The sequence below is a fragment of the Rhinolophus sinicus genome, chromosome 16 (genome assembly GCF_057876585.1).
Source record: "Rhinolophus sinicus isolate RSI-liver-muscle chromosome 16, RSI-T2T, whole genome shotgun sequence".
Lineage (NCBI taxonomy): Eukaryota > Metazoa > Chordata > Mammalia > Chiroptera > Rhinolophidae > Rhinolophus > Rhinolophus sinicus.
The window spans coordinates 97,561,845-97,586,783 of record NC_142516.1 but is presented as its reverse complement, the minus strand read 5'-3'; the positions used below and the strand labels follow the sequence as shown (position 1 = coordinate 97,586,783).

At 41.1% G+C, this 24,939-nt stretch overlaps 1 protein-coding gene and 1 long non-coding RNA gene across 3 annotated transcripts in view; one reads left to right on the top strand and one right to left on the bottom strand.

The window, feature by feature from the left end:
- The window catches only part of LOC141571071 (uncharacterized), a 188,200-nt gene that overhangs the window by 96,401 nt on the left and 66,860 nt on the right, over positions 1-24,939 (bottom strand). The window lies entirely within an intron of this gene.
- The window catches only part of STARD13 (StAR related lipid transfer domain containing 13), a 494,577-nt gene continuing 492,669 nt past the window's right edge, over positions 23,032-24,939 (top strand). The window contains exon 1 of one of the 2 annotated variants that reach the window (XM_019736522.3): positions 23,032-23,171. The gene's annotated coding sequence lies outside the window, so the exon portion shown is untranslated. The remainder of the gene's footprint in view (positions 23,172-24,939) is intronic. The other variant, XM_074330029.2, reaches the window with a different exon arrangement.

The window sequence follows — 24,939 nt, the reverse complement described above, 5'->3', positions numbered from 1 at the left end:
CATCCGGAGTTGTTTATCGCACCAGGGTCTGCTGCCTTTTCTGGGAAACGCCAGGGGCCCCAGTTTCCATGATGCGAGGAGGGGTCTGACTTGGCAGAGGGGTATGACTTGGCTCCTGGCCTCTTTGACCATGCCCGCAGCTGACCTAACATGGACCTCATGACTACTACAAGATAGGCTTGATGTGAGAAAACATTCTGCTTCGTGCTGTTCACAGCAACACTCCCCCAAAGTAATTCCGAGGACTTTTCAGATCTAAAGTACGTAGCCCAGCAAGTTTTCTATTAGATTATAAAATGACATTGTGTGTAAAAGTCATAAACACCTACTTCACTCATGCACCTAGCTATATTGTCACTTTCTTGATTCATGAGATGTAATCTCTCTGTCATTATGGCTTCAACTGCTTGAAAATAAAAAAAGCAATATAAAAACACAATAATAACAATTTAGAGTTTTTCAGTCTTCTAGTTTCTTTAGTTAATCAAATCAGTCCTAAAATGGATCATTTCACCATTTGTTCAAAGGTATAAATAAATATTGATATATTGTTTTGCATAAAATATACATATTTTATATGTATAAATATGTATACACATATACTTTTTCGTATCATACAATAAATTGTAGATCTTGCCATGCTGTGGTGTATATTCATCTTCTAGAGAATGACTAAGACGTTTTTCCTTAAAAGACACATTTTTCAATCACAGTGCTAAGAGCAATTCCTTAGGAGTTGAGAAAATAGGAGTCATAGTATTGGAGCAATGATTTGCCAATTTGCAAAACGTCACACAAAAAGCAAGATTTTGTGATGGTCCTAAATGCTTAGTTCAAAGCAGATTCTGTGTTGATGGGTAGGACAGAGAAGTTGATTAACTACCTCCGCTGTAGCATAATGTTCCCAGATATTTCTGCTGCTCCTAAAAACTTAGTCTGCTGTTTACTTATCAGTATAGGTACCACACACATTTGAACATTCCTCCCTGCACCAGGGACACTCTGAGCTCCCCACACTGTTCCTTTCTAGAAATTCTGAGGCAAAACATGCTTATGCTTTGCAAACACAGCATTACTCCCTTAAGATAAGGAGAAAATAAGTATCAGTGTCATCATTTTCAATAGGGAAATGGGGGAAAAAGTAATAATTAGCTAGAGCTCTGGCAAAGCAATAAGTGAAAGAGAAAAAAGAGACAATTTTCCATGCATTTCGTGCAAAACCATGTGATGTCTTGAATAGTATGAGTACGTTTCAATACTTTATATTTGCAGTTCCTCTTTCAGTTTTAGGGACATAAAAGGGTTAAACTATTCAGTACTCGAATTTTATAACTCCGTATTTCAATTGCCAGAGATCCTTAAGCTACTGTAGGATAGAAATATAATAAATAGTGATCTTTTTAACCATATATAATTTTCGCTGTTTTCAAAATCTAGGAGAAAAAGAGGAGAATAGTGCTTTATTTGAAAGAATGTTTTGTGAAGGAAAAAAAGCAATCATTTGAGGATTTGTATTTCTAGCTTGCTTTTCCTCTTGACAAGATCGATGATACTCTAGAAGCAGAAGTAAATTGGTAGTGAATTGAACTACATGTCATCATTAAAAAGGTGTGCCTGACCATCCCAATAAGCAAACTCTAACTTGGATAATGAAAAATGCAGAAACATTATGTGTAGCTTCCTAAATATATAAATAAAGGAATTGCAAAACTGTTTTTCCAAAATGGCTGCACCATTTCACAATCCCACCAACAATGTGTGAGGGTTCCAATTTCTCCACACCCTCACGACTACTTGTTATTGTCTATCCTTTTATTTTAATCTTCCTAGTGGGTGTGAAGTGGTATCTCATTGTGTTTTACATTTGTATCTCTGTCATGACTAATGGGCTTACTGGCCATTTATATATCTTCTCTGGAGAAATGTTTGCTCAAATCTTTTGCCTATTTATAAATGAAATTGTTTTTTACTGTTGAGTTTAAGAGTCCTTTATATTGTCTAGATACAAGTTCCTTATCACATATAAATTGTAGATATTTTTTCCCATTCCGTGGAGTATCTTTTCACTTTCTTGATGAACCATATGTCATTATTAAACAGGTGTGTCTGAGCATTCCAATAAGCAAATTCCAATTTGGATAACAAGAAATGCAGGAACAATGTGTGTGTGGCTTCCTAAATAAATTAATAAATAAAGATGGATAAGGAATGACTCATAGAACTAAATATAAGAACTAAAACTATAAAACTCTCCGTAGAAAACACAGGAGCAATCTTTATGACTGTGGGTTAGACAATTGTTTCTTAGATATGATACCAAAGGGAAAAAGACAGATAAATTGGACTTCATTCAAAATCAGACCTTCAATTAGTAGCATATGGAGTCATGAATATTTTTATGAAAAATACAGAATCTCAATGATAATACCACTTGTTGTGAAGACTTAGAGCAACTGAAATTCTCACACTTTGCTGGTGGGACTGGAAAATGGTTTAGCGCTTTTGAAAAACAGTTTGGCAGTTTCTTATAAACTTATGTATATACTTACCACACGACCCAGCATTCCTGCTCTCAAATACTTACCTCTGAGAGAAATGAAAACCTATGTTCACACAATAACTTGTATATCAATATTTTCTAGCACCTTTTTTTGTAATTACACCAAACAGAAAACAACCCAAATACAGACGGTGGTACATTTCTACAGTGGAAGACTACTCACCAGTAAAAAGGAATCAACTATTGATTCATTCAGCAACATGGATGAATCTTAAAGGAATTTTTCTAAGTGAAGGAAGCCAGACTCAAAGGACTGAATACTGTAAGACAGCAATTACAACATTATTTCAAAGGCAAACGTACAAGGACAGGAAACACATCAGCTGTTGCTAGATGCTGAGGGTGGGGAGGGGGTTGACTACAAAGTACAAGGAGTATTGGGGGGGGGGATGATAGAACCATTTCATATCTTGATCGCGGTGGTGGTGACATGGCTATGTATGTTTGTCAAAACTCACAGAAACTGTGTGCTAAAATGAGTGACTTTTACTGTATGTAAATTATACCTTAGTACAAAAATGGAAAAAGAAAAACTTCCAAATATACTTACTCCCTTTGAATGATAACATTATTGGAACATATGTGCTCAGCACGATTATTAAAAGTTTTACTTTATGATCAAATAAATGTTGGTAATTCAAATAAAATCTGTGAGATTTCTGGAAGCATATATGTAATATATAACATACAATTATGTATTAGGTACATGTACATACACACACACACATATAAAATCTTGGTAATTCTAAGTGAATTATCTGGAGTTGCCTCAGATAAAGAATAATTTTGGTTAAACTGGGGCTAAAAAGATTTACGAGTTTTTCCTTTAGAAAAGCATAATCATTATACTTTATCAAAAAAAGTTACTAATACAATTGCTGAGAATGAATTATCACAAAGATGTTTTAGTTTGTTTTTGTCCCTGTTATAAAATTCTACAAGTCTATGCAAGCATGTTACCTTCTCGGTTTTGTTCCAGGGGAGAAAAAAATAAAAGGAGAAAATTTTAGACCTGAAACAACATTGGCAAGGATTTCATAAATTTGGTCAACAGATGGTGTATGGTATTTATGAGCCCAGTTGTTGAATGTTTACAGAGTGACTCATGAACTGATAGCTGTTTATTGAGGGGGAGGAAATTGTGTTATCTTGTTTAAAACATTGCCGTTGCTGTGTTGCAGAGAGAATACAAATCTCCCTCCATTTTGAATCTGTCTCCTTCATAGTTTTATTAACAATGGGCAGTTTCATTTGTTCAAGTTATTTATCACAGAACTAATTCTTTTAATATAGCTTTTATATGCTGGGCCAAATTTTTATTCCAACTGAAAGACAATTGCAGTGTGTTTGAATGAATATGTTTTAGCCTATTGTTTTTCATATGTAAGAAAGCGTGCCCACACAGATGGATAAATTCATTAAATTTGCTTACACAGCACATTTAGACTTGGGTAAACCAGACTGTTAGCGTTTTGGCTTCCTTTAATCAGAAAACAAAGTTACTGGGGAAAATGAAGATGCACTTAGTGCTCTTCATGGATTTTGGGTGATGATCGCTGGTAATAAGTGGTGGGAGGGGGGTGGGAAAAGGGTTTTAGCAACTCTTGTTCATTACAGATTGTAGGCCAAACACTATATACGTGATTTAAATTTTGACTATAGGTGATGTGGGGACAGAGTCCCAGAGAGCAGGTTGGCCTCCCGTGGGGAGGTGCTGGCTCAGGTAGTGAATGACCATCAACTGTGATTGGTTGGCCATCAGCTGTAACCGGTTAGCCAATTGGCCACTGATGTAACTGCGGGGCTGCGCTGATTGGTTGGTTGGTTGGCAGGCAGAGAGGTGAATGGCGGACTGCGGATCGTGTGGCTACTACTGCGTGTGTCTCGCACAACGGCTGGAGAGAACATAGTGGTATGACTCCCCTACCTATGGCTCCGAGGGTGTTCCTTTTTGGCCTCACCATGTCCTGCGTTCTTATGTGGGGAGCGGGACCAGAGGCCCCCAGGCACGACAGGTGGTGACTACTGAAGCTTGCCCAGTGGCATGTGAGGTATTTTGATGTGGCATTATTATTAGTGTTGTAACATGGATACATTTTTCTTTCATTTTCACTGTTATAGTTGAGGCCCTTTCCACATGTAAACTGATAGGTGGGTTACAAGTACTAAGAGAGTAAAGAGGCACAGATTCTCCAATTTAAAGTCTAATCCTTTGGGCAGGAAATGTACAAAATGAGGAGCAAAGATTACAAGGTTGGGGTATGGGGCTTTCCCTAGCGCTAAAGAGCCCAGGTATTTAATTTGAGAAGGTGAGTGGAAGGCATTCATCTGAGTCTGCGCGCTCTGCCCCACTCTCTAGAGCGAACGCTCTGCGGAGAAGTTTCTGGGTCTGCTGTGTGAAAAGCTTCTTCAGGGGAACAAGGTTGCCATTCTTCGACATTAGCAAAGCTATCTAAGCATTTCATTAAACAAAATCCAAATAACAGCAAATAACGTTTGTTTGCCCAACACTGGTCCACCTCATTCCACATCTTCACAGGAGCTCCCTGACCTGGCGGCCATCGGGGGAAGGATGATGTCACTAGAATCTTTCCAGCCTAGACACAGCTTGATTTTACATTCTTTATGGATTTTGTGTGTAAGTGTAGTTTCACAATCAAATTCAAAATTAAAGAGTCAATTTGCTACATTTATACTAATGTGAAAGCATGTATTACTGAAGTTATTCCTGGCAACTTATATTTTATTTTCTAAGATGTCACTTCTCCCTGGTAGAAAACTGAATAAGGGCTCTGGGTCTGAGATCTAAGAGTTAGTATATACTACATTTGGTCTAAAGATTCTGAATCCCATGTTGTAAAGTGTATTCAGATCAAAGTTAAGGACCAGATTATTTGCCGTCCACATTAGGGAAATCAGTCTTCCAGGTCCTGCAGCAGACTGTAACTTGAGGGTGGCCCTGTCTACAGTATGTATCAGTTGCCATGGTCGACCCAGACAAATGGATGGATGTCCTCTTATTTCCTGGGCCCTCGTGTGGGCACCACTAAAACCGAGGCTCCTTATGACTTTGATTAAATTCAGTTCTACATCCTAGCTCTAGAAATCACATATTTATCTCTCTACACCCCTCAGAGACCCACCCAGCCTTTCCCCCAGATAATCAGCAACCCTCAGAGGCAGCAGAAGACAGGAGCCCCGACCTAACAGTCACAAGGTCTGGACCTCTGGCCGCTAAAGCTAACATCTTGACCTAAATTACATTTCAGATCCTGAGCCCTGGGGTGGAATGACCCCCTGGGTAGTTGCCCATGAGACCAGACAGAGGGATGCCAGAGCAGACCTCAGAGCTGTCCTCAAGACCTAAAGAAATGATTCCTCACCCTTACTTCATCTCTGACCAATCAGCTCCCAGCAGGAACCCAACCCATAACCCACGGTGTCTTGTGATTTTGCCCCATACAATCTGTAACCTACATGCCATTGGGGAGCCCATTTGTTTTGAGCACCAGCTTCCCATGTCCATCTTGGCCAGTTCAATATTAAATTATTTTTTTTCTTTCTATACTGCAAAGTCCTGCTCATGCATTTCTTTGGGCCACTGTGCACAGGCAGGTGAATTCAAGGAAAAACACTGGGGTTCCGGTAATACCGCTCAAAGGTGCCCGATGCCAGCTAGACCAAAGGAAGAGATGGAAAATCCATCTGTCCCTGAATAGCCAACTAAAGTCCAAGTATAATAGCTTTAGCTATAACATGCTAGTAATAGATATAACACATAACATATATAAATACTGAATATAACATACTCGGCAGTCAAGTTAGAAAACCAGAGCCATGTCTTGGTTGCATCTCTCCATTCTGTTTGCTTCTGATACAGGAAGAGAGAACAGTACAAGTTTAGTGTGCTCTGGGATTGAGCCCTGATCAAAGGATCAACTGCAAAAGTTCTACCAATGGTTCTTAGAGAATGTTTCCCTTTCACTCAATAAACTCTGGTTCCCAGGCATGGACAGAAAACAAACTCTCCTGTTCCTTAAAGTAGAGATGACACAGGATGTGCAGGAGGACTAACTGAACCGATGGATATAAGCCCTCAGCACATTGCATGGCTAACTGCAAGTGCTCAGTAAATGACAGCTGTATCTACTTTTGTTGTTAAAATAAATAATATGAGACAGCAACAACTCATTGTTATGGAAAAAGCATTCTTAATAGCAACAAAGTGTTATGTACTCCCTTCCCTGACCTTTTGGCATTTTATTGACTTCAGAATTAAAAGAGTTGTTTAACAGATTCTAGAATTACAGAATTTGCACCTTATCCATCCATTTGTTTAATGAACATTTATTGAGTGCCTACTGTGTATTAGAGCAGGAGATGGAAAGATGATTAAACACTGTGCCTGCACCTAGGAATTCATACTCTAAGAGGAATGACTTATAAATGATGACAACACAAAGAAGAAATGCAGTGAGAGGGACATGCAAAATGTGCTATGGAATCATTTGCTGATGGAGACTTAACTCATTAAAGATGTGAAGTCCTGATGGTTAGGGAAAACGCCCTGGAGTTTGTCAGCCAAATGTTATACATGTGATGATGGTGTGATTAGAATTATCCACAGCTGGTTCAAGAGATATGTAACTTGCCCAGTGTCATAATAAGACAGGTTCAGGCGTACTGGGGAGAGGCAGGGCCTGTGGGCCAATGGGAAGGCCAAGGTCAGGAAAGGCCCTGCTCACTAAAGGGAGGTGCCTGCACTGGGGGAATAAACCCACCTGCAATGACAGAGCTCTGTAAGATGGAGTTGAAGCTCAGGATAAAATAATATCCGAAGAGCAAATAGAATTTTAGGAAGTGTCAATACTAGGAATTCTAATCTAGTACATAAACACAGAGACTGTGGACAATAAAATAAATATTAGGCTGTGGGTCTAGGATATCAGTGCATTCACAGTCAGACTCTAGTCAGTGAGGAGAGACCAGAATATGGAATCCATCCCCTGGGAAAATCCGATAGACTTAGGATGCTTACCACAGCCCTAGCTAAGCAGTCTGTGGTTTAGCTGAAGCCTTAGAGGGTCACCAGGGTAGATGGTGCAGGACCCACGGACAGGAGTGGGAGGCACGTTGGATCCCATTGATAAGCACCGGGTCAAGACTGTGAGGATGTGGAATGGGAGGGAATGCTCACACTTGGCACCGACTGCTCCTGGTGCATCTGGATGGGGGTATGGATTGAGTGGTTGGTTGATGTATATTTCCGCTTCATTCGCAGTAAGACCTAAGGTGACATTCAGCATGCCTTAACCCCGTAGGCCACCCAGGTACTGGCATTTATCCAGAGGTGCTATTTGACTTTAGAATCCATCTCCAGCTTGTTGGATGCCCAATGTAATGGCTGAGAACAATTGGTGTAAGTGCCTTGTGCATGATGGAGGAAGATATGATGGAAGATTGGGGGCATTTGTCCAGCACTGGGGCATGTAAAGTCAGACACTTCTAGGAGGTAATAAAGGAGGCTCTCTGGAGAAATCAGATGTTTAAGAATGTGCTTTTGGAATTGCTGAGTCATATGGTAGTTCTATTTTTATTTTTTTGAGGAACCTCCACACTGTTTTCCTCTGGGTATTTACTGAAGAAATCGAAAAGATGTATCACCCCTTTGTTCATGGCAGCCAAGGCATGGAAACAACCTAAGTGTCCATTGATAGATGAACGGATAAAGAAGTGGTACATATATACCACAATGGAGTATTACTCAGCCATAAAAAAGAATGAAATATTGCCGTTTGCAACAGTATGGATGGACTTAGAGGGTATTATGCTGAGCGAAATAAGTCAGACAGAGAAAGACAAATACTATATGATTTCACTTATACGTGGAATCTAGAAAACAAATGAACAAACAAAACAGAAACAAACTCATAGATACAGAGAACAAATTGATGGTTGCAGATGGGAGGTGGTTTGGGCAGATGGGTGAAAAAGATAAAGGGATTAAGAAGTACAAATTGCCAGTTACAAAAATAGTCACGAGGATGTAAAGTACAGTATAGAGAATATAGTCAATAATATTGTGATAACTATGTATGGTATCAGATTGGTATCAGACAGCAGGGTGATCACTTTGTAAGATATAAATGTCTAACCACTATGTTGCACAACTGAAACTAATATAATATGGTATGTCAACTGCAATTGAAAATTAAATTAAAAAAAAATATGCTACTGGAACTGAGTTCTTGGAGGCGTAGACTGAGGCTACCCGGGGACCAACATGCCTTCTTCTGAGCTTGCAAACCAGCAGGTACCATGACTGGTTTCTGCCATTCACAAACACTCTACCACTTGCCAGCTGCAGTGCATGTCACAGCTGCTGAGGGTCCAATCTGCCCTCCTATGGTGGGCAGACATTGTCTTGTACCTCAAGCACATGAAAGATCAGAGTTTGGGTGAGCCACTCACGAGCTGTGGCTCTTTCACATACAAGTATGTTTACTCAATCCTGCAATACTTAGTGTTGGACTGTCTGATTATCACTATTACGTCAAACTACTATTTTAGTTACTGCACACGAGGCAACCACTATGCTGGGTATTTGAGAAATATTAGTTCCAATTTTTGTAACCCTATGTTATAGGTAGAATTGTTAGCTATATTTCGTAAATAAATCAACTAAGGCTTATAGAGGTTAAACAAATTGCCCCTAGAACAAGAAAAGGGTTAAGGTTCTGTTCAAATCTGTTTCTATTTGATGCCAAACCCAGTGCTTTTTCCACCACCACCCAATATCTATATACTTGTCATAGGGCCTCACACACTGTTTGGATAATTCGGTTGTGTACCACGTTGTCCTTTAATGAATTGATGGACATTCTTCATATTCTGAGACATCACAATAGCAAAACCAAAAGAAAGCGAAAAGTAAAACAAAACAAAAAAGGCAGGTTAAACAGAAAAAGCCTAGTGGAAATAGCATATAATAACTCTGTATATTACATACATAGTGTATCTGTAAGTACCAATTACACACACATATATTACATACACACACTGTCAACAATTATAAAGCGTCAAAATCACTGGACAACAAAGCGTTGGAGGCCTAATAACATTCACTTGCAAGCAAAGTAAATGCGATTTTTCACAAGAATCTTCTCAGATGTGAGTCTCCAGGGCTAGGTGGTCTCCTCAATACTCTTGTTGCTTAAAGGCTGTTGGGCAGACTATTAAGCTGCTGGTGTGGAAATTAAGCCAAGGTCGGTCTCTTGAACTTACTTTAAGAAGGAGTCTAAAATATGAAGCAAACTCGTATGTAAAAACCCAGTGTCTTTTACTTTTCAAAAGTACCTATCTTATGCTAGGAGAATATTTATTTCTCCCTCTTTTGAAAATGGTCCCTTTTTGATGAATAATATTCAAAGCCAGGACAAAGCATTCTTACATGAGATAATTCAAGAAAGTGGCTCAGGGTGGTGGGCATTGAGAAGAGGCTTGAAAAATTGCAGAAAAAAGAGGGGAAAAAAAAGGAATGCAATTTCCATATCATTTTCTTGGCTTTTGAACATCTCTTTATTGTATGGTCAAGGCAGCTTTATGGGTTCTTTATGAAAAATAAGGAAAATGTCTGAACGAATGTTTCCTTGGGCAAAGCAGAGCTGAGTGTGGGTGACACGTGTTATCACCCACGGAGCCAGGGCAGTGGAACGCATCATTACACGCAGGCAGCTGCAAGGGTTTTAACAATTTCTGGTGTCAGAAGTGAAAAGCTTCAATTTAAGGGACACTTCCTGTTGCAAGCTGTGCTGCAGGGAATATGTGACGCTTTAAATATACATATTTTGAAATATGTAAGACCAGAAATGGCTCCCACTGGGAAAATCTCTGAGATCATAAACAGTCTAGCAGAGCTGGTACATAGAATTACTCTCCCATCCATTTTTCCTCCTCAGCACTCACCTCCTAACATCCATAAAATATACTTATTTGAAGCATACAGAAAATATGTGCTCCAAATATACAGAGGGTCGTCTTCCAATGGAACTTGACTGAATAGACTCCCCTTTCCTTCCGTCATTCAGTGAAAGGTGCCTTCCCACCCCTCTCTCACCTCTAATCTGCCTAATGAGATTTGTTTTCCAGCTTTTCTGAAGAGACAGACAATAGCTATATCAGAGTAGAGATACACACACTTCCAGAACCATGAAAGATCGGAATTTACTTTTTTTCTAGGAAACAAACTTGAGTGTGTATGTGACTGGATATTTTTGTTCTTGTGGTTGGGAGGTGTCACATGTTTATGAGTGGCTTTACCTCTTTTCATACCCAAATCCACACCTTTCATGCCTGTTCCTTCAGGTCTCCACTGAAAAGATAATATGGCAGAAAATACTAAATGGCAATCATTTATTATATCAGATATTAATTTCTTTTTCTTATGAAATTATGTGAATTTGTTCTCTCTGAATGCAAGGCCTTAGATATATGGAAGAAAATAAAAAGAATTTCATAAAGCCTGGTGAATTTTTAATAATCTCATAAATTCCTCTGAACAGGGAACAAGGTTACTTTCCTCCTTAAAGAGAGTAACTAAAATCTTTCCAGGCTCCAAAATGCCATAGTCAAAATCTTCCTTGGCCATACGACCTTTGCAAAACTGAGCAAATATGATTTGAAAAACAAGACAAAAAAACAGAAAACCTTCAGAATAAATTGTAAAGTACATATCAAAACACAGACTGAGTTTCTGACCATGAAAACAAACAATATTCCATAGGCAACTGCATTTGTAGAATTATCAGATTAAATGTTATCATAGCAATTAATTGCTTAATCTAAACTATTCAGATTTTTGAGAGAAAAAAACAAACAAAAAACAGCGTAAAAAAGGAAACTCTACATATCACAAAATTATCTTTGCCAGACCTTTGTAATTAGACATTCCTCAAATTGTTCTCTAATAGTTGTTCAGAATAACATAAGAAACTTGGTTTTCTAGACATGTTCCTAAACATAGGAGAAAAAAATTATCAGTAGGATGTCTCTTTGATGTAAGGACTCTATAATTAAAGGTTCTTGAAGTATAAAAGGTTGGTGTGGTTGCTTACTGTTTATAAACATTGCATCAGGCAGAGTTTGATGAGAGAAAGCCATAAAGGATATGTAGATTTGTAAAAGCTAGAATTGAGCCAATAAACGGATGTAAAATGGCTACATTTTTCTGTGGTGTCTGGATCTCCAACGTCATGAAGTGGTAACCACACACGACTTAGCTTTAACGTGGGTTGTTGACCACTGCAGAGGCAAGCTTAGCCTGAGAAGAAGCCAATGACATAGCGGGAACACCTTGTAAGGAAAAATAAGGACTGATTTTACTTACGTACTCATTCAGGGCCAGGTGTGTTCATGAGATAGGGGAAAGAGGAGCTAATTCCTAATATCCTAGTGTAAAAATCAGCTGAAGACATAGTTAATAGCTACATTTTTTTCCCCTTCCATCTGAGACAGGATAGCTGGCATGTTGTTAGGTAAACAGGGAAGTCCCCGGTAGAATAAACAAAGACAGCCGTATCTTGGAACTCAAGGTTCTGAAATGACTCATTCTCTCCAGGGCAACAATGTAATTGCCTCTGGGGATAAACGGGTTATTTCGTAAATCCCTTCAGGCTGGACAAACAGAGTAAATCTGATAGACAGACTCCATTAGAAGGCGCCCGCTCCCTTCCCCAAGCATACACAAAAAGTATAAAAGTAAGAGCCTTTTGCCTTAGCCAGTGGGCATCCCAATTTCAGGTACCTCCTCTCTCAAAAGAGCTGTACTTTCGCTTTAATAAAAATCTTTGCTCCTCTACCTCTCCTTCCAAGTCTGCGTTCTCATTCTTTGGGTACGTAAGTAAGATCAAGATCTCTGGGCACCAGACACGAAAATCCTATATCATTTGGGGGACCAGATCCCTATATCATTTGGGGGTTCGTCAGATCCCTATATCACATCTACTGAACTCAATGTTCTTTTGACAAGTACTTCTTCAGAAACCCCAGGCAGGGGGCTAGACCTTGGGGAACAGTGATGAGCATGAAAAGACAGCCCTGGCCCTTTTGGAGCTCATTTGTCTTGGAGGAAGGCAGACATTAAGCAAACGATCTCCAAGTTGATTGTTTCATTTTATTCGTGCTAAGTGTTAGGAAGAAGTACGGGATGTGATGAGTGCATGACTCGGGCGTTAATCCACAGGGGGATCAGAGGAGTTCACGTTCATATTGAGATCTGATAAATGAGTCAAAGTGAGATCAAGAGAAGACTGAGCTTCCGCCCAGCAAACATAAAAGATGTCTGCCACAGGACAATTGAGGAAACTCCTTTTCTAAGAACCTCCCCCCACACACTTCTTTCCCCACATTATTTCTTTGGCTTATTTTCTAGAAAGCTTCTTCTACTCCCTCCATTCCCGCCACATTGGTCACCAAGCATTGTGTGTGTGTGTGTGTGAGTGTGTGTGAGTGTGTGTGTGTGAGTGTGAGTGTGTGTGTGAGTGTGAGTGTGTGTGAGCGTGTGTGTGTGTGTGTGTGTGTATTTAAAAAATTGTTTAGAGCAATTTAAGGTTCACATCAAAACTGAGAAGACAGTTTTCTCAGTGTGCCCCCTGCCCGCACATAAAAACCATTTCCAGTAGGATAAAATCTCATCTTTTTAGGGCTGGTGTTTTTAAGTGTCCCATCATCTAGAAACAGATTAGATTAAATAATCAGGGTCATACGGGGTTCGAACAGCCCAGTGGTTCTAGAACTTCAATTCCATATTTATACGGCTTTCTTTTCTTACTGGATTTGGACTGGAAATTAGGCAGGAGCGGGCTTTAAAGGGCTAGAAAGGTTGTTTCCCTGAGCAGTAACAGAAACCCCAGGCAAGGACCATGTTCTCATCTCGCACAGGCAGGCTGCCTGGAAGTGCTCGCCACACTGGCGAATGGAGCCGAGGGAGCCCACTCCTACACAGGCAAGGCTGAGTGCGAACAGGTAGCCCTGGAGCTGAGTTACAAAGCACAGGAGGGAACAAGTGACTTGGGGTTAGACAGGTACTTATGTGGAGAGAAATCACCTCAAACTATGCTATGGGCGAGGACACACACGTGGCCGTACGACACACTCGTGCTCAGTGGGTGAGCACACAGGACTTCAGAGGCTGCGAGTTTGGACCACGTGAGCCCCTTGGCTTGGTTCTCTTCCAGCACCCGGGTGTCTTGCAAATACTCATTTTTGGTCACCAGAGGATCTTATGAAATGGATCAGGACAGCTCAAAGTTCATGCTTCCTTGATAGTGAACGCATGATACCTTACGTGTGAGGGCCATCTTTTGATGGGAATGAATTATGCTGAAAGGTAGGGTCTGAATAATGACAATGAGTAAGAAGAAAACTGAAATAGACAGGAGCAAGGGTCTATCCAGGCAGCTAAATGGGTAAGTTATTTCATCTCTGTGTGCCTCAGTTTCCCATTTGTAAGATGGGGGCAATAACAGTAACAGCTAATGGAGATAATCATTAGGATTAAAAAACTTAATATTTATAAAGCACTTTGAACAGTACCTGGTATACATTTAAGACACACACACAAAATATGAGAGAGAGAGAGAAATATTTATTCACCACTGAGGGAAAAGTGTAAAGTATAAAAGCTATATTCATTTTTTTGAATAAATAAATGTAATTCTGAATTGTAGACCAGGCACTTTTCCTGTTTCAGTTACACTTCAGACCAAGATGTCAAAAATCCGTTTTTTAAACTCTGCATTAAATCTCAATTACAATGAACTGAATAAGAGTATGACAAGTTCCTGAGGAACTCAGTCCTACATGAAAATTAAAAACACGGAAGAGCCCTTGAGCCATCAGTGTATTGATATATTTTGGGCTGATTACACCAGTGACTAATAAGTTCACATAAATTGGAATTTTCCTAGAGAGCAAACTGTATAGAACATGTGGAACATATAATGCCTGGGATAAACATTTTTAACTGACAGCTATAATGTTGAAAGCGAAAACGAGAATCAAATATCCTAACACTGATTTCAGAAATTGCTGGGTGCGGCTGTGACCATCCCAATGGAAGAATCCATGGTACCCATAGTTTTCTAATTTTCTTAATTCAAAACTATGGGAAATAGCTTTTGGATTTACGAACACATGTTCCTAATCACCACTCCCTGTAATAGGAAAACAAGAGTTTCAGAGTCACGTAGGATAGACCACGTTGGTTAAAGACCTACAAGGGGTTTTCATTGTTCTATACATCTGGGAGCAGCTATTTCTCCAAGTGGGATCCCGCTGGGTCTGGCCCAGTATACCTATTCTTGGTTCCTTAGACAATGAGAAAGAAATGCTGGCAACCTGCCCCTTGCTCCTTTGTCTTAGTGGCCAGCCATGTGAAGACGCACTAAGGAGCCCACGGAAACCCACTACAGCTTCGCGAGGTGGAGCAGGGCTCACTGGGTGAGCCTGAGTCCAGGGAGGCAAATACAGAGAGAAGGACACCCAAACTCTCTCAGCTGCTCACGAGTCAAAAGGCAGGCAGGGATCATTAAAGGTGTTTCAACGACATAAGAGCTGTGTGTCCCAGGCATGGGACACCAGTGAGGCTCACCCTTCAGGCCTACAGCTGGGGGGACACACTAATCACAGAATCTCTCCATCTCCTCAGCCCAGGACTGAGTTTAGCTGGGGTCACTGAAGGGGTGTCATGAGAAGAGATGGCTGACGCTCCCTTAGGTACTGATAGGACTTCTCTACTATTATGGAATTATTCTAATTAGTCACGCATTGCTTATTTGTTTCAAGGAGGGACAATGAGAAGTCTGTACTTTGATGAAGAAAGGGGGAAGAGGAAAGGAAGGTTGATAAAGGAAGAAAGAGAAGAGTAGAATGAGCAGAGCCAGACAAGAATTTAGGAACAGCTACAATTTACCGAGTCCCCTCGCTTTGCCGGGCATTGTGCTAGACACTTATATCATTGTGTTAAATCCATACAAAGCCCCCTGAGGTAGATGTTATTATCTTGTCTTGCTCATCAGGAAATCAAGGCTTGGAGAGGTGAAAAAACTTGCCCACACAAGGATAAAAACTCATGTCTCCCCAACTCTACAACATCCCTCAACCATCCCCGCCCCCCAACACAAAGGCTTGAAAACACGTGAGAGCAGGCTCCACACAGGCTGCTGAATGCGAGGCAGTCATGGCAACAACTCTCAGAGCTAATGTGACCTGATGTGCTGAGGGGGGATCTAAACATTTTCTTTGTCCTGGCAGCCTGCAGACAAAAATCTACCTTCTTGTGATAGCTAACGAGCTGTTCAGGGAGACAGAAAAGCTGGGAGTTGACGATTTCTGAAGCGGAGAATGCCTGGGAAGACAGGACAGTCCCCAGGGGAAGGTCTGAGACCACTGCATTGCCGGGTCACTGACCTCAAAGACCATGTTTAAACCGAATGTTCAGTCCGCTAGATTGTTAATATTTAAAGAGAAAAAAGTAAAAGCAATAGGTAGGCCTGGACTACTTTCAGTTCAAAACAACTTTTCTGTTTTCAAATCATATTCTACCTGTATCTAACTTCTGGCAGTCTCAAATCCACAAATCTCACTCGAAGTCCTTACCTGGTAATATGTCTGCCATGTACCAGGTGCAAGTTCCACCCTCCCCTCCATGGCCCAAATTTCCTTCCGAATTTCACCACCATTTATAGCTCATTGTTGCTCTTTCAATTAGCTCTTTATAGATGAAGGTATCGAGTTACCAACACGGTCCTTACTAAGATACATAAAAAGAGAATAACATCCTTTTATTTCCAACCACATGACTCAGTCTGTGCAGCTAATTTCTGGAGGGAGTGTGAGTGTGGTTACTTGTCAGTGCAGCTCATTGTATCTTCGTGTGGAACTTTCCAGGGTGAGGGAAGTGGCTTTTCTGTGTCTGTTATGTCTTGGGCTTTAACAGGGAAGATTACACTTTTTAGAAACAATTAGTTTTCTCCTTGCTGTAAATAAACTTGAGAGCTCGCTATGGAGGAAGGATGCTGGCCTTTAATGAGAGATGTTAATTGGATACATCAGCAGTTTTCATGTTTCAGCTACAGGTTTAGTTCTACTCAGTTCTATGCCGTTAGCATCCGGTCAAACTCCTGGGTGGGGTACTGCACTTCTCCCGCCCCTGAAGACTGGGCCCCCCAGGAGAAGCCTGGATGTGCTTCCAGATTCCTTTCCAAGGCTGCCCCTCCTTGGACTCCTGCCACGCAGCAGCTTTTCCCCTTTCGGAGTACTCTTGCTCCGTTTTCGTAGCCCTTTGTTGTACTAGTTGGATATCTCTGGGCCCGCACTTGCCTCTCTTGTCTTATCACTGTCTACCCACTGCTGAGAAAATTCACTGCCAAGTCTTTGGGGGTCAGTGGCTCCCAGTCCCCATGTCAGTCTGGCTCACTCTTCTCTGCTGGACAACGTGGCTAAGAGCAGAGCGGGGGCAACCGTCAGATCGCCTGGGCTTGAAACCCAGTCCATCGACTTGCTGGCTGTGGGACTTGTGCAGGAGACTTAACCTCTCTTTCTGGGACTGAGTGTCCTCCTCAGAAAAACAATGACACTCATAGTGCTTTCCTCATGGGTTTATTATGAGGGTTTTATGAGCCAAATGCATGTAAAGCACTTAAAACAGTACTGGGCATATCAGATGGACTTGGAAATGTCAGTGGGTATTATTACTACAACTACTATTAGTACTTCTACTACTGTTACTACTACTTTCACCACCACCACCACCATCACTTCTTCTACTACTATTATTACTACAATTTGAGACATCTACCGTGTTTCCCCAAAAATAAGACGTAGTCGGACAATCAGCTCTAATGCGTCTTTTGGAGCAAAAATTAATATAAGATCCTGTCTTATGTTATATTATATTAGACCCGGTCTTATAGTAAAATAAGACCCAGTCTCATATTATAGTAAAATAAGACCGGGTCTTATATTAATTTTTGCTCCAAAAGACGCATTAGAGCTGATTGTCCAGCTAGGTCTTATTTTCGGGGAAACACGGTATCTAGATGTTCTGTGTGTACCTTGAAACCAATATTTGTTGAACACAGTTGTGTGCCAGGTTGTTATATACGTTATATCATTTAATCCTTACCACATCTCTGCAATGTAGTGTTGTGAATATCTATTTCTTCATAACAAATTGTCCCAAACTTAGTGGCATCAAACAACAACCATTTTATTATGCAGGAATTTCATCCTGCATAGCAGGGTAGCTGTTTTTCACAATGCCTGGAGCCTCAGCTAGGAGTGACGTAAACAGCTGGGATTGGATTGGATTGGATTTGATTTCAGTGGGAAGCTTCTTAACCCATGTCTGGCACTTGAGCTGGGCTGATTTAAAAGCTGGGATCAGCTGGGATTGTTAATGGGAACACCTATACATAGCTCCCCATGTGACACGTTCTCTTGAGAGAATGGCAACTGGGTTCCAAGAGGTGGTAGTGTCCTACCAAAAGGCATCTAGAAGCAAATATTCAAGAAACCAGACAGAAGCTGCAGGAGTCTTCATGACCCAGCCTCAGGACTCACACAGCACGGATTATGCCACACTGGCTGAAGGAGTCACAGCCCACTCAGATTTCAGAGTAGGGGATATCGACCTCACCTTTTGATAAGAGGAGTGTCAAAGAATTTGTGTTCCTTTTCAGAAATTGCCACGGGCAGGTACTATTACCACTACTTTAATAATGGAGAAATAGAAGCTTAGAGCAGTTAAAACAGTGATGTGAGACAGATGATACCGTTAGATGAGAGAGTCCAGATTTAAACCCAAGATTTTATGTCAGGTATGGGTTTATTCTTATTTATCCTGCTAGGCACTTTACGTCACTTGAGTATAAGAACGTCTCTGTTCAGTTCTGGAGAATTCTCAGCTATTTTCCCTTTAAATTATTTAACTGCCTGTTCGGTTCTTTTCAAGACTTCACTAATTCTCCCTTTGATTAGAGGCAGGTCCAAGTTTTTAAAGACTTTTCTGTTTGTTTCAAGCATATCTAATGGGTTCTTTTTCACATACATCTGCTTATGTTTCAGTTCTACTTATTTTTGTTTTATAATTTCTAGGTTTTTTAAAATGAATTTTATTATTTTATCTCTTTCAGGATTCTTATCTCAACAGGGGAACATATGTGCATCATACCTGCTACAGAGCTCTTGTCAAAATGCATCTCCTTATTTCCATCCGTCTTGTACTCCCCCAACAATAGATTTAGCCAATTAAAGATGGAACCCAGACATGTTTATTTTAGAAATGCCAGAGTTAGAAGCATTTCTAAAATAAACATATCTGGGTTCCATCTTTAATTGTAATACTGATTGACTACCCATTTACCTCCCCAAGCCCATTCCTGCTACCCCAGTCCCCCAATGCTCATGGTCTACCCCAAGAGAATAATCACTGTAAAATACGGATGGAAAAGTGCTGAGGAGAGGCACCACGATGGCGATGTAGGAGGCTCCTGAACCGCCCTCCTCTCACGGATGCCCTGATTGTAGAGTTACACAAGGAGCAATTCTCTCTGAGAGAAATCCAAAAACTGGCTGAGTGACTAAAATCAGGTGAATGAGAAAATACCCACATTGAAACAGGGAGGAAAGGCTGAGACACACTCTTACCATAAACCCCACCCATGACAGAATAACATATAATTGAGAGGGAACCCCCAACTCCTAATTTCTTGAGGAACAAAGTGTTTGGACCACACATTTAGCACCCTGACTTTAGGGCTCCCATTGAGGGATGGGGACCGAAAACACCCACCTCTCAAAGCCAACGGGGCTCACATTCACAAGTATCAACTCAGTAGGAAAAAAACAAACAAAAAATAACCAAATTTAAAATGGGCAAATAACCTACATAGATTTTCTTTTTTTTCCAAAAGAAGACATACAAATGGCCAACAGGTACATGAAAAGGTACTCCACATCACTAATCATCAGGGAAATGCAAATCAAACCCACAGTGAGATGCCACCTCAGACCTGTTAGGATGCCTATTACCAAAAGACAGAGCTAATTATCTGACCCCAGAAAACTGCAGGTTAGGTGATATCACAGGGAGCAGCGGGAGAATCACCCAGTTGGGCTCAGTCAATTTAGAGAACCATGGAGATAATAAAATAGGTGTTTTAAGCCACTATTTTTTGGGGTAGTTGTTATGCAGCCATAAATAACAAAGCAATCACCTACATTGCCTTCCCTTCATTCCTTCATTTCTTTGTATTCGTCAATTTCTTAAATAGTCATAGAATCTTGTAGTTGAAATTAATTTAGTTGAAATTTTGGTTATTTTTTATTTTTAAATCTTATGTTAAAATTTAATTAGTTCCAAAGCTATATATAAAATAACGATTTCTATTCACAATACGCCTTGGTCCCCTGCACCCTGGTAGCAGTGTGTGCGGCTGCTGTCCCTGGTTACCATGTGACTGCTCAGAACTAAGTGAATGAATTACCTTCATTTTCCCTCTGTTGCATTTTGAGAACAACATGCGATTTGAACGTGGCCAATTTGTACTAACTCTCAGCTGTACACTCATCATTGATCAAAACATTTCTATAGAAGGTCATAGGAAACATAAATAAGAAAGTATTATGGCAAGGGCAGCAAATATTGTAATATTTACTAGAACATTATATTGAATAAATGCAAACTAAAAATCCACAATAGCATGAAATTGAAAAATATTAACTATAGGTTTGAGAAAATATAAGCCTCTCAGAAAAACACATCCAAACCTAATTTTCTTCCAAGATTCGCCTCATCACTTTAATTTCACAGCTATAATGCACACGTTACTTCTAGTTATTAACTTTCTGTCTATTTACTAATCCAGTCAACCATTGTTTACTAAATTCCTTACAATGCCAAGCATGGACTATGCTAGATTCTAGAAATAAAGAAAAATGTATGTGTGTGTGTGTGTGTGTGTGTGTGAGAGAGAGAGAGAGAGAGAGAGAGAGAGAGAGAGAGAGAGAGATACTTCAACCAATTTATAGTTTAATGAGGGAGACAGACAAGTAGAGAAAAAATCAAAATTCAATTTAAGTACTATATTAAGAGATAGAGCAAAATAAAGTATACTCTATAAGAAAAGCAGCCTGAGTGAGGGAACTTTTCAGAATGAAATCACTCAGATTGGAGTTGAGTCTTGAAAGGTCGGAGGCCTTGACTAACCATCTCAGTCTTTGGCCCGGTCTTGCCAGGCAGGGCCCATGAGCCAGGGCAAATATTTAATGAGCATGTTGGCAGGACTCAGGCCTGGGTCCTGGATGAGTCAGCACTCTCGTCCCTGAACGAGGATGAGTCAAAGTGGGATTCTCCACCCAGTCAGAGCTTATCCAGTGGCTCAGGAAGGATTGCACTGGTCTGACTGCTCAGACCATGAGGACCGGGTCTTCTTAATTTCAGTTTTGCATATTGGCCAAGAAGAGAATTCATCAACTTTGTTTTGCATGCATCTCTACTTCACTCCATCCCAACATCTCTCTTTTAGTCAGCAACTCACTAAACCTTCCCCCCCGCCCCATTCCAGAGTTTAGCTACTTATTGTAAGCCCCACTGGAACTTTTGCTTTTACTTTCAATATTTCCTTCTTGAGATAAGCCTGGCAGCACCGCATTGGTTGGCTTTCATATTACTGGGACAATCTTGTCTTTTCTCCCCTGTGTGGGTTTTCCTGCCTTTTTACAGCCATCAGATTCTCAGAATGCTTATAATCCCATGGATTCCACACTCGTGCTTTCCATGGAAGACGGGCCACTTGAGGTCACCGATCATGAGGTCACCACTATGACATGGGGAAGTAAGGGTCCCTGAATTTATCACAAAATTCAGTAGGCAGCCTCTTTTTGAAGTCCTATCTTGACTGCTAAGCATCCTGAAGGACAGTTTCTTTTAGAGACTAATCTCCCTGGATGGCTTATTTCCCAGCAGAATAAGACTCAAGATCATCTAGTCCATAAGTCACAAACTTAAACTTGTAGGGCCAAGTTGACCAGCCTGGTAGATTTTGTTTGGCATCCATGTTTAAACAATTTGAATAAGTTGTCCATATAAACAAATCAGGAGATTTCACATAAAAATCTGAATTTCTAGGTGTTTTTGGTTTTTTTTTTTTTTTTTAGTTAGAAGAATCAGCATAATTCAGCCTGCATTCCATTTAGGATCAGTTACTGCAGGGCTAATAGCTACTCTCTGAAACACAAGCATGCTATCCACCTCCCCTTAGCCCTGACCCAGTGAACTGCATCCCAAGCCTTTGCAGGTATTTACTTTTCTGTTCCTGTACTAGTTCAACTTCCTCACTTTACAGGAATACAAACAAACAAACAAAAAAAAAACAACAATCAAACAAAAACTGAGACCGAGAGAGACCTCGAGATTTTCCTGGGCTTGGAATTGGATATACAACCAGAACCAGAAGTTGAACGTGGGTTTCTCTGCTCCACTTTCTTTCTTCTTTGAGTGAGGTGCTGCCCGTTTCTCTTACTTACATCCATGATTAACTGCTTCAAGCGACTGTCCCAGCACAGGCTGGAGATGATAGAACACCAAACTCTAAGCCAAGAGTATTCATCTCATGGCTCAAATCTTAACATTTGGATTTTGAAGCGGTTTAATTTGAGTATTTTGACTTTTTTTCCTTTTTTTTCCCCTTCACCCAATACCGCTCCTCTTTTTGTGGCACGTTGTAGCAGGTGGACATGAAAGGAACAGGCACATGTTTTTCTGGTCATTGCAAATCTATGTCCCATGAGAGGATGTGTTCTTTCTCCTCACAATGACCTCTAGTTAGCTTGCTGGGGACGGTCCATGTGAAATATTATGTTAGTGTGTTGATTTTATAACACAGATGAAGATTTCTGTTTTAGCTTTGGGCTTGGTGGGACCTAGAGTTAGCCAACATTATTGCACACTCATAATTGTGAACTTCATTCCAATAGAACATCCTGTCGGTTCTTATGGAGTTGACACTTCTAAGTGGTGAGACGGAGCTTTCACTGTACGTGGGCACTCCTCCACAGGCAGCCAGCAGCAGCAGCACGATTCCCAAAGATAAGCTTTCCTTATCTCAAAATACTGGTAGGTTGTTATTAGCCTTCCTTGCTCCCCGGGAAGCTGTAATTAACAGAAAATAGTGCCTCTGTATTTTTTAATGAACAAGGGACCCATCCTAACAAAAGAATGAAAACTTCCGATTTGCTAGAGCCTTTATATAACCCTTTTCTTCCCCAAGAGCTGCCTGGGACCTCACAATGAGGTGCTTTGTGAGCCTCCCCACAAGACTGATTTGGCACCTCTGCCACAAAGAGCATGTGCAGACTGTGACAGGCTGTCAGGGAAGCCACTTCCCACATGTGCTCCTCTGCTTCCCTCATTGGTGTTCGGGAAGAGGAGGCTGGTTCCTCGCGTGAGCTGGGTGCTTTGACAGATGAGACGCTCGTGCAAGAAAATAACTCCTGCACATTTGACGTACTGCTTTAAACTTAAAGACCTCTTGGGACCTGAAAGTGTAAGGTAAGCAGTGCTCAGCCACGATTCTTGAACTTTGAAACTGTGAATGTAATTTGAGGACGTTCCTTGAAACTGTTTGTTGTTTAATGTGAAACTTTAACATGCTGCCTCTCCCGCTGCCTTTAAGAATAACAGCTCTCTGTTAAACATGCACATACAGCTCTCAAAAAGGAAAAAAAAAAAGCAACTGCTTAAAAAATAAAAATTCTTCCATGATGAAATATCCACGTAGACTGGTTGTACTTTTAAACGTGTGTGGAAGTGCCCAGGGTGAGTTTTCTCTCTGCTTTCACTCAGTGTAATCAGGATCCTTTCAGATGGGATCACATTATCTTTGCCACCTGAAAATGGGTCTGTGTGTGGGGCTCATCCCGGAGACAGAAAACCCCAGTGGAATTGCAACCAAACATCAGTTCAGGTCTGGGGTACTTATCTCAAGTGTCACTTGGTGCTTGCTCAGGCATGGGAGGGGATTAGGGAAATGCTGCTGCCGCTCTGCAGGATGGGGGGAATTGGCCGGGGTCAGGGGTTACTGTGTGCAGGCCAGTTGGGACTGGTGCCTTATACTGGGAAGCTAGGAGGTCATTGAGAGCCAGCGGTCTGTCAGACACAGACTGATATAGAACAAGCTGAACAGTATATTAGGCAGTTACTGGTATAATGATGTTAATGAAATCCAGTCTTTCTGTAGAAATTTACAGGAGCTTTAATGCTTTTCTTCAAGTGTGCCCAGACTCCAACAGTGGAATGCTGGATGCTTTTAGCTATCTAATGATCTGTTTCTAAAAGGGCGTCACTGTAAAATATTGCTCTGTTGTAGGGTAAATAAGATGTTGACTCTTCTTCCTGTGCTCTGGAGACCATAAAGGAGAAGACCTAGACTACAGTCGCGCTACTTCTTTTCTCTTAAATCTTTGCCCAGATGTCCCCACTGTCTTCCGCTGTTTTCGTCAGTTCCCCAGGGACTAAGCTAACTGTGGGAATCTCCAACTTCCCCCCGAGATCTCCAAACCCCATTTTGTGTCCTTTATACTGACAGCACGAAGCAATCAGATTCTTGTTCATTATTGTCTTTCTCACCCTGGATAGTACTTTGTGGTCACAGATCAGCCCCCAGTGCATATTCCTGCCACACAGGGATTTCCTCCAGTTTATAGGCTGAAAAGGTGACCCCAGAGAGCTGAGGGCATCTGACCTTGAAGTCTGAAGTAGCAACAGTGGTGGGGCCTGACCTGGATGCCATCTCCCCTCCCCCGGGCTTTCTCCCTTCCAGGACAAGGCTGCCTCACCTGGCCCCGGCATTTCCACCAACCTACCCTTTGAACCATTACTGATTAGCTGCACACACTTTAGGCGAGGTACTCATTCACTCTAAGGATTAGAGTCGTGAAGCTACCTTTGTCCTGGAGGAAAGAAAATTTTCACAATAACGAGCATGGGTTCTCAGTGGCTATCTAAGGACGTCTCTCCTCTTGTTGCTGTATCTTGCTAGTCTTAGCACACATTTCTAAAACAGCTCAAGTAAAAAGGTGAAGAAGGGTCTTAAGGCAGTGAGGCTCGGGTTATTTACTTTGTGCAGCCAGGACACTAAGGGTGCCAAGCTCCGAGGGTGAGCAGTGGGCTTGGGTTGGCTTCCTCGTGTGCCACAACCGTGTGGCAACGGTTACTTTTAACTTGACAACATTTCTACACGTCTGCCATCCAAATACCCTGTACATGCGAATAAATATTTAGGCAATGCATTAGCTTCATTAACCAGACACAACATGAG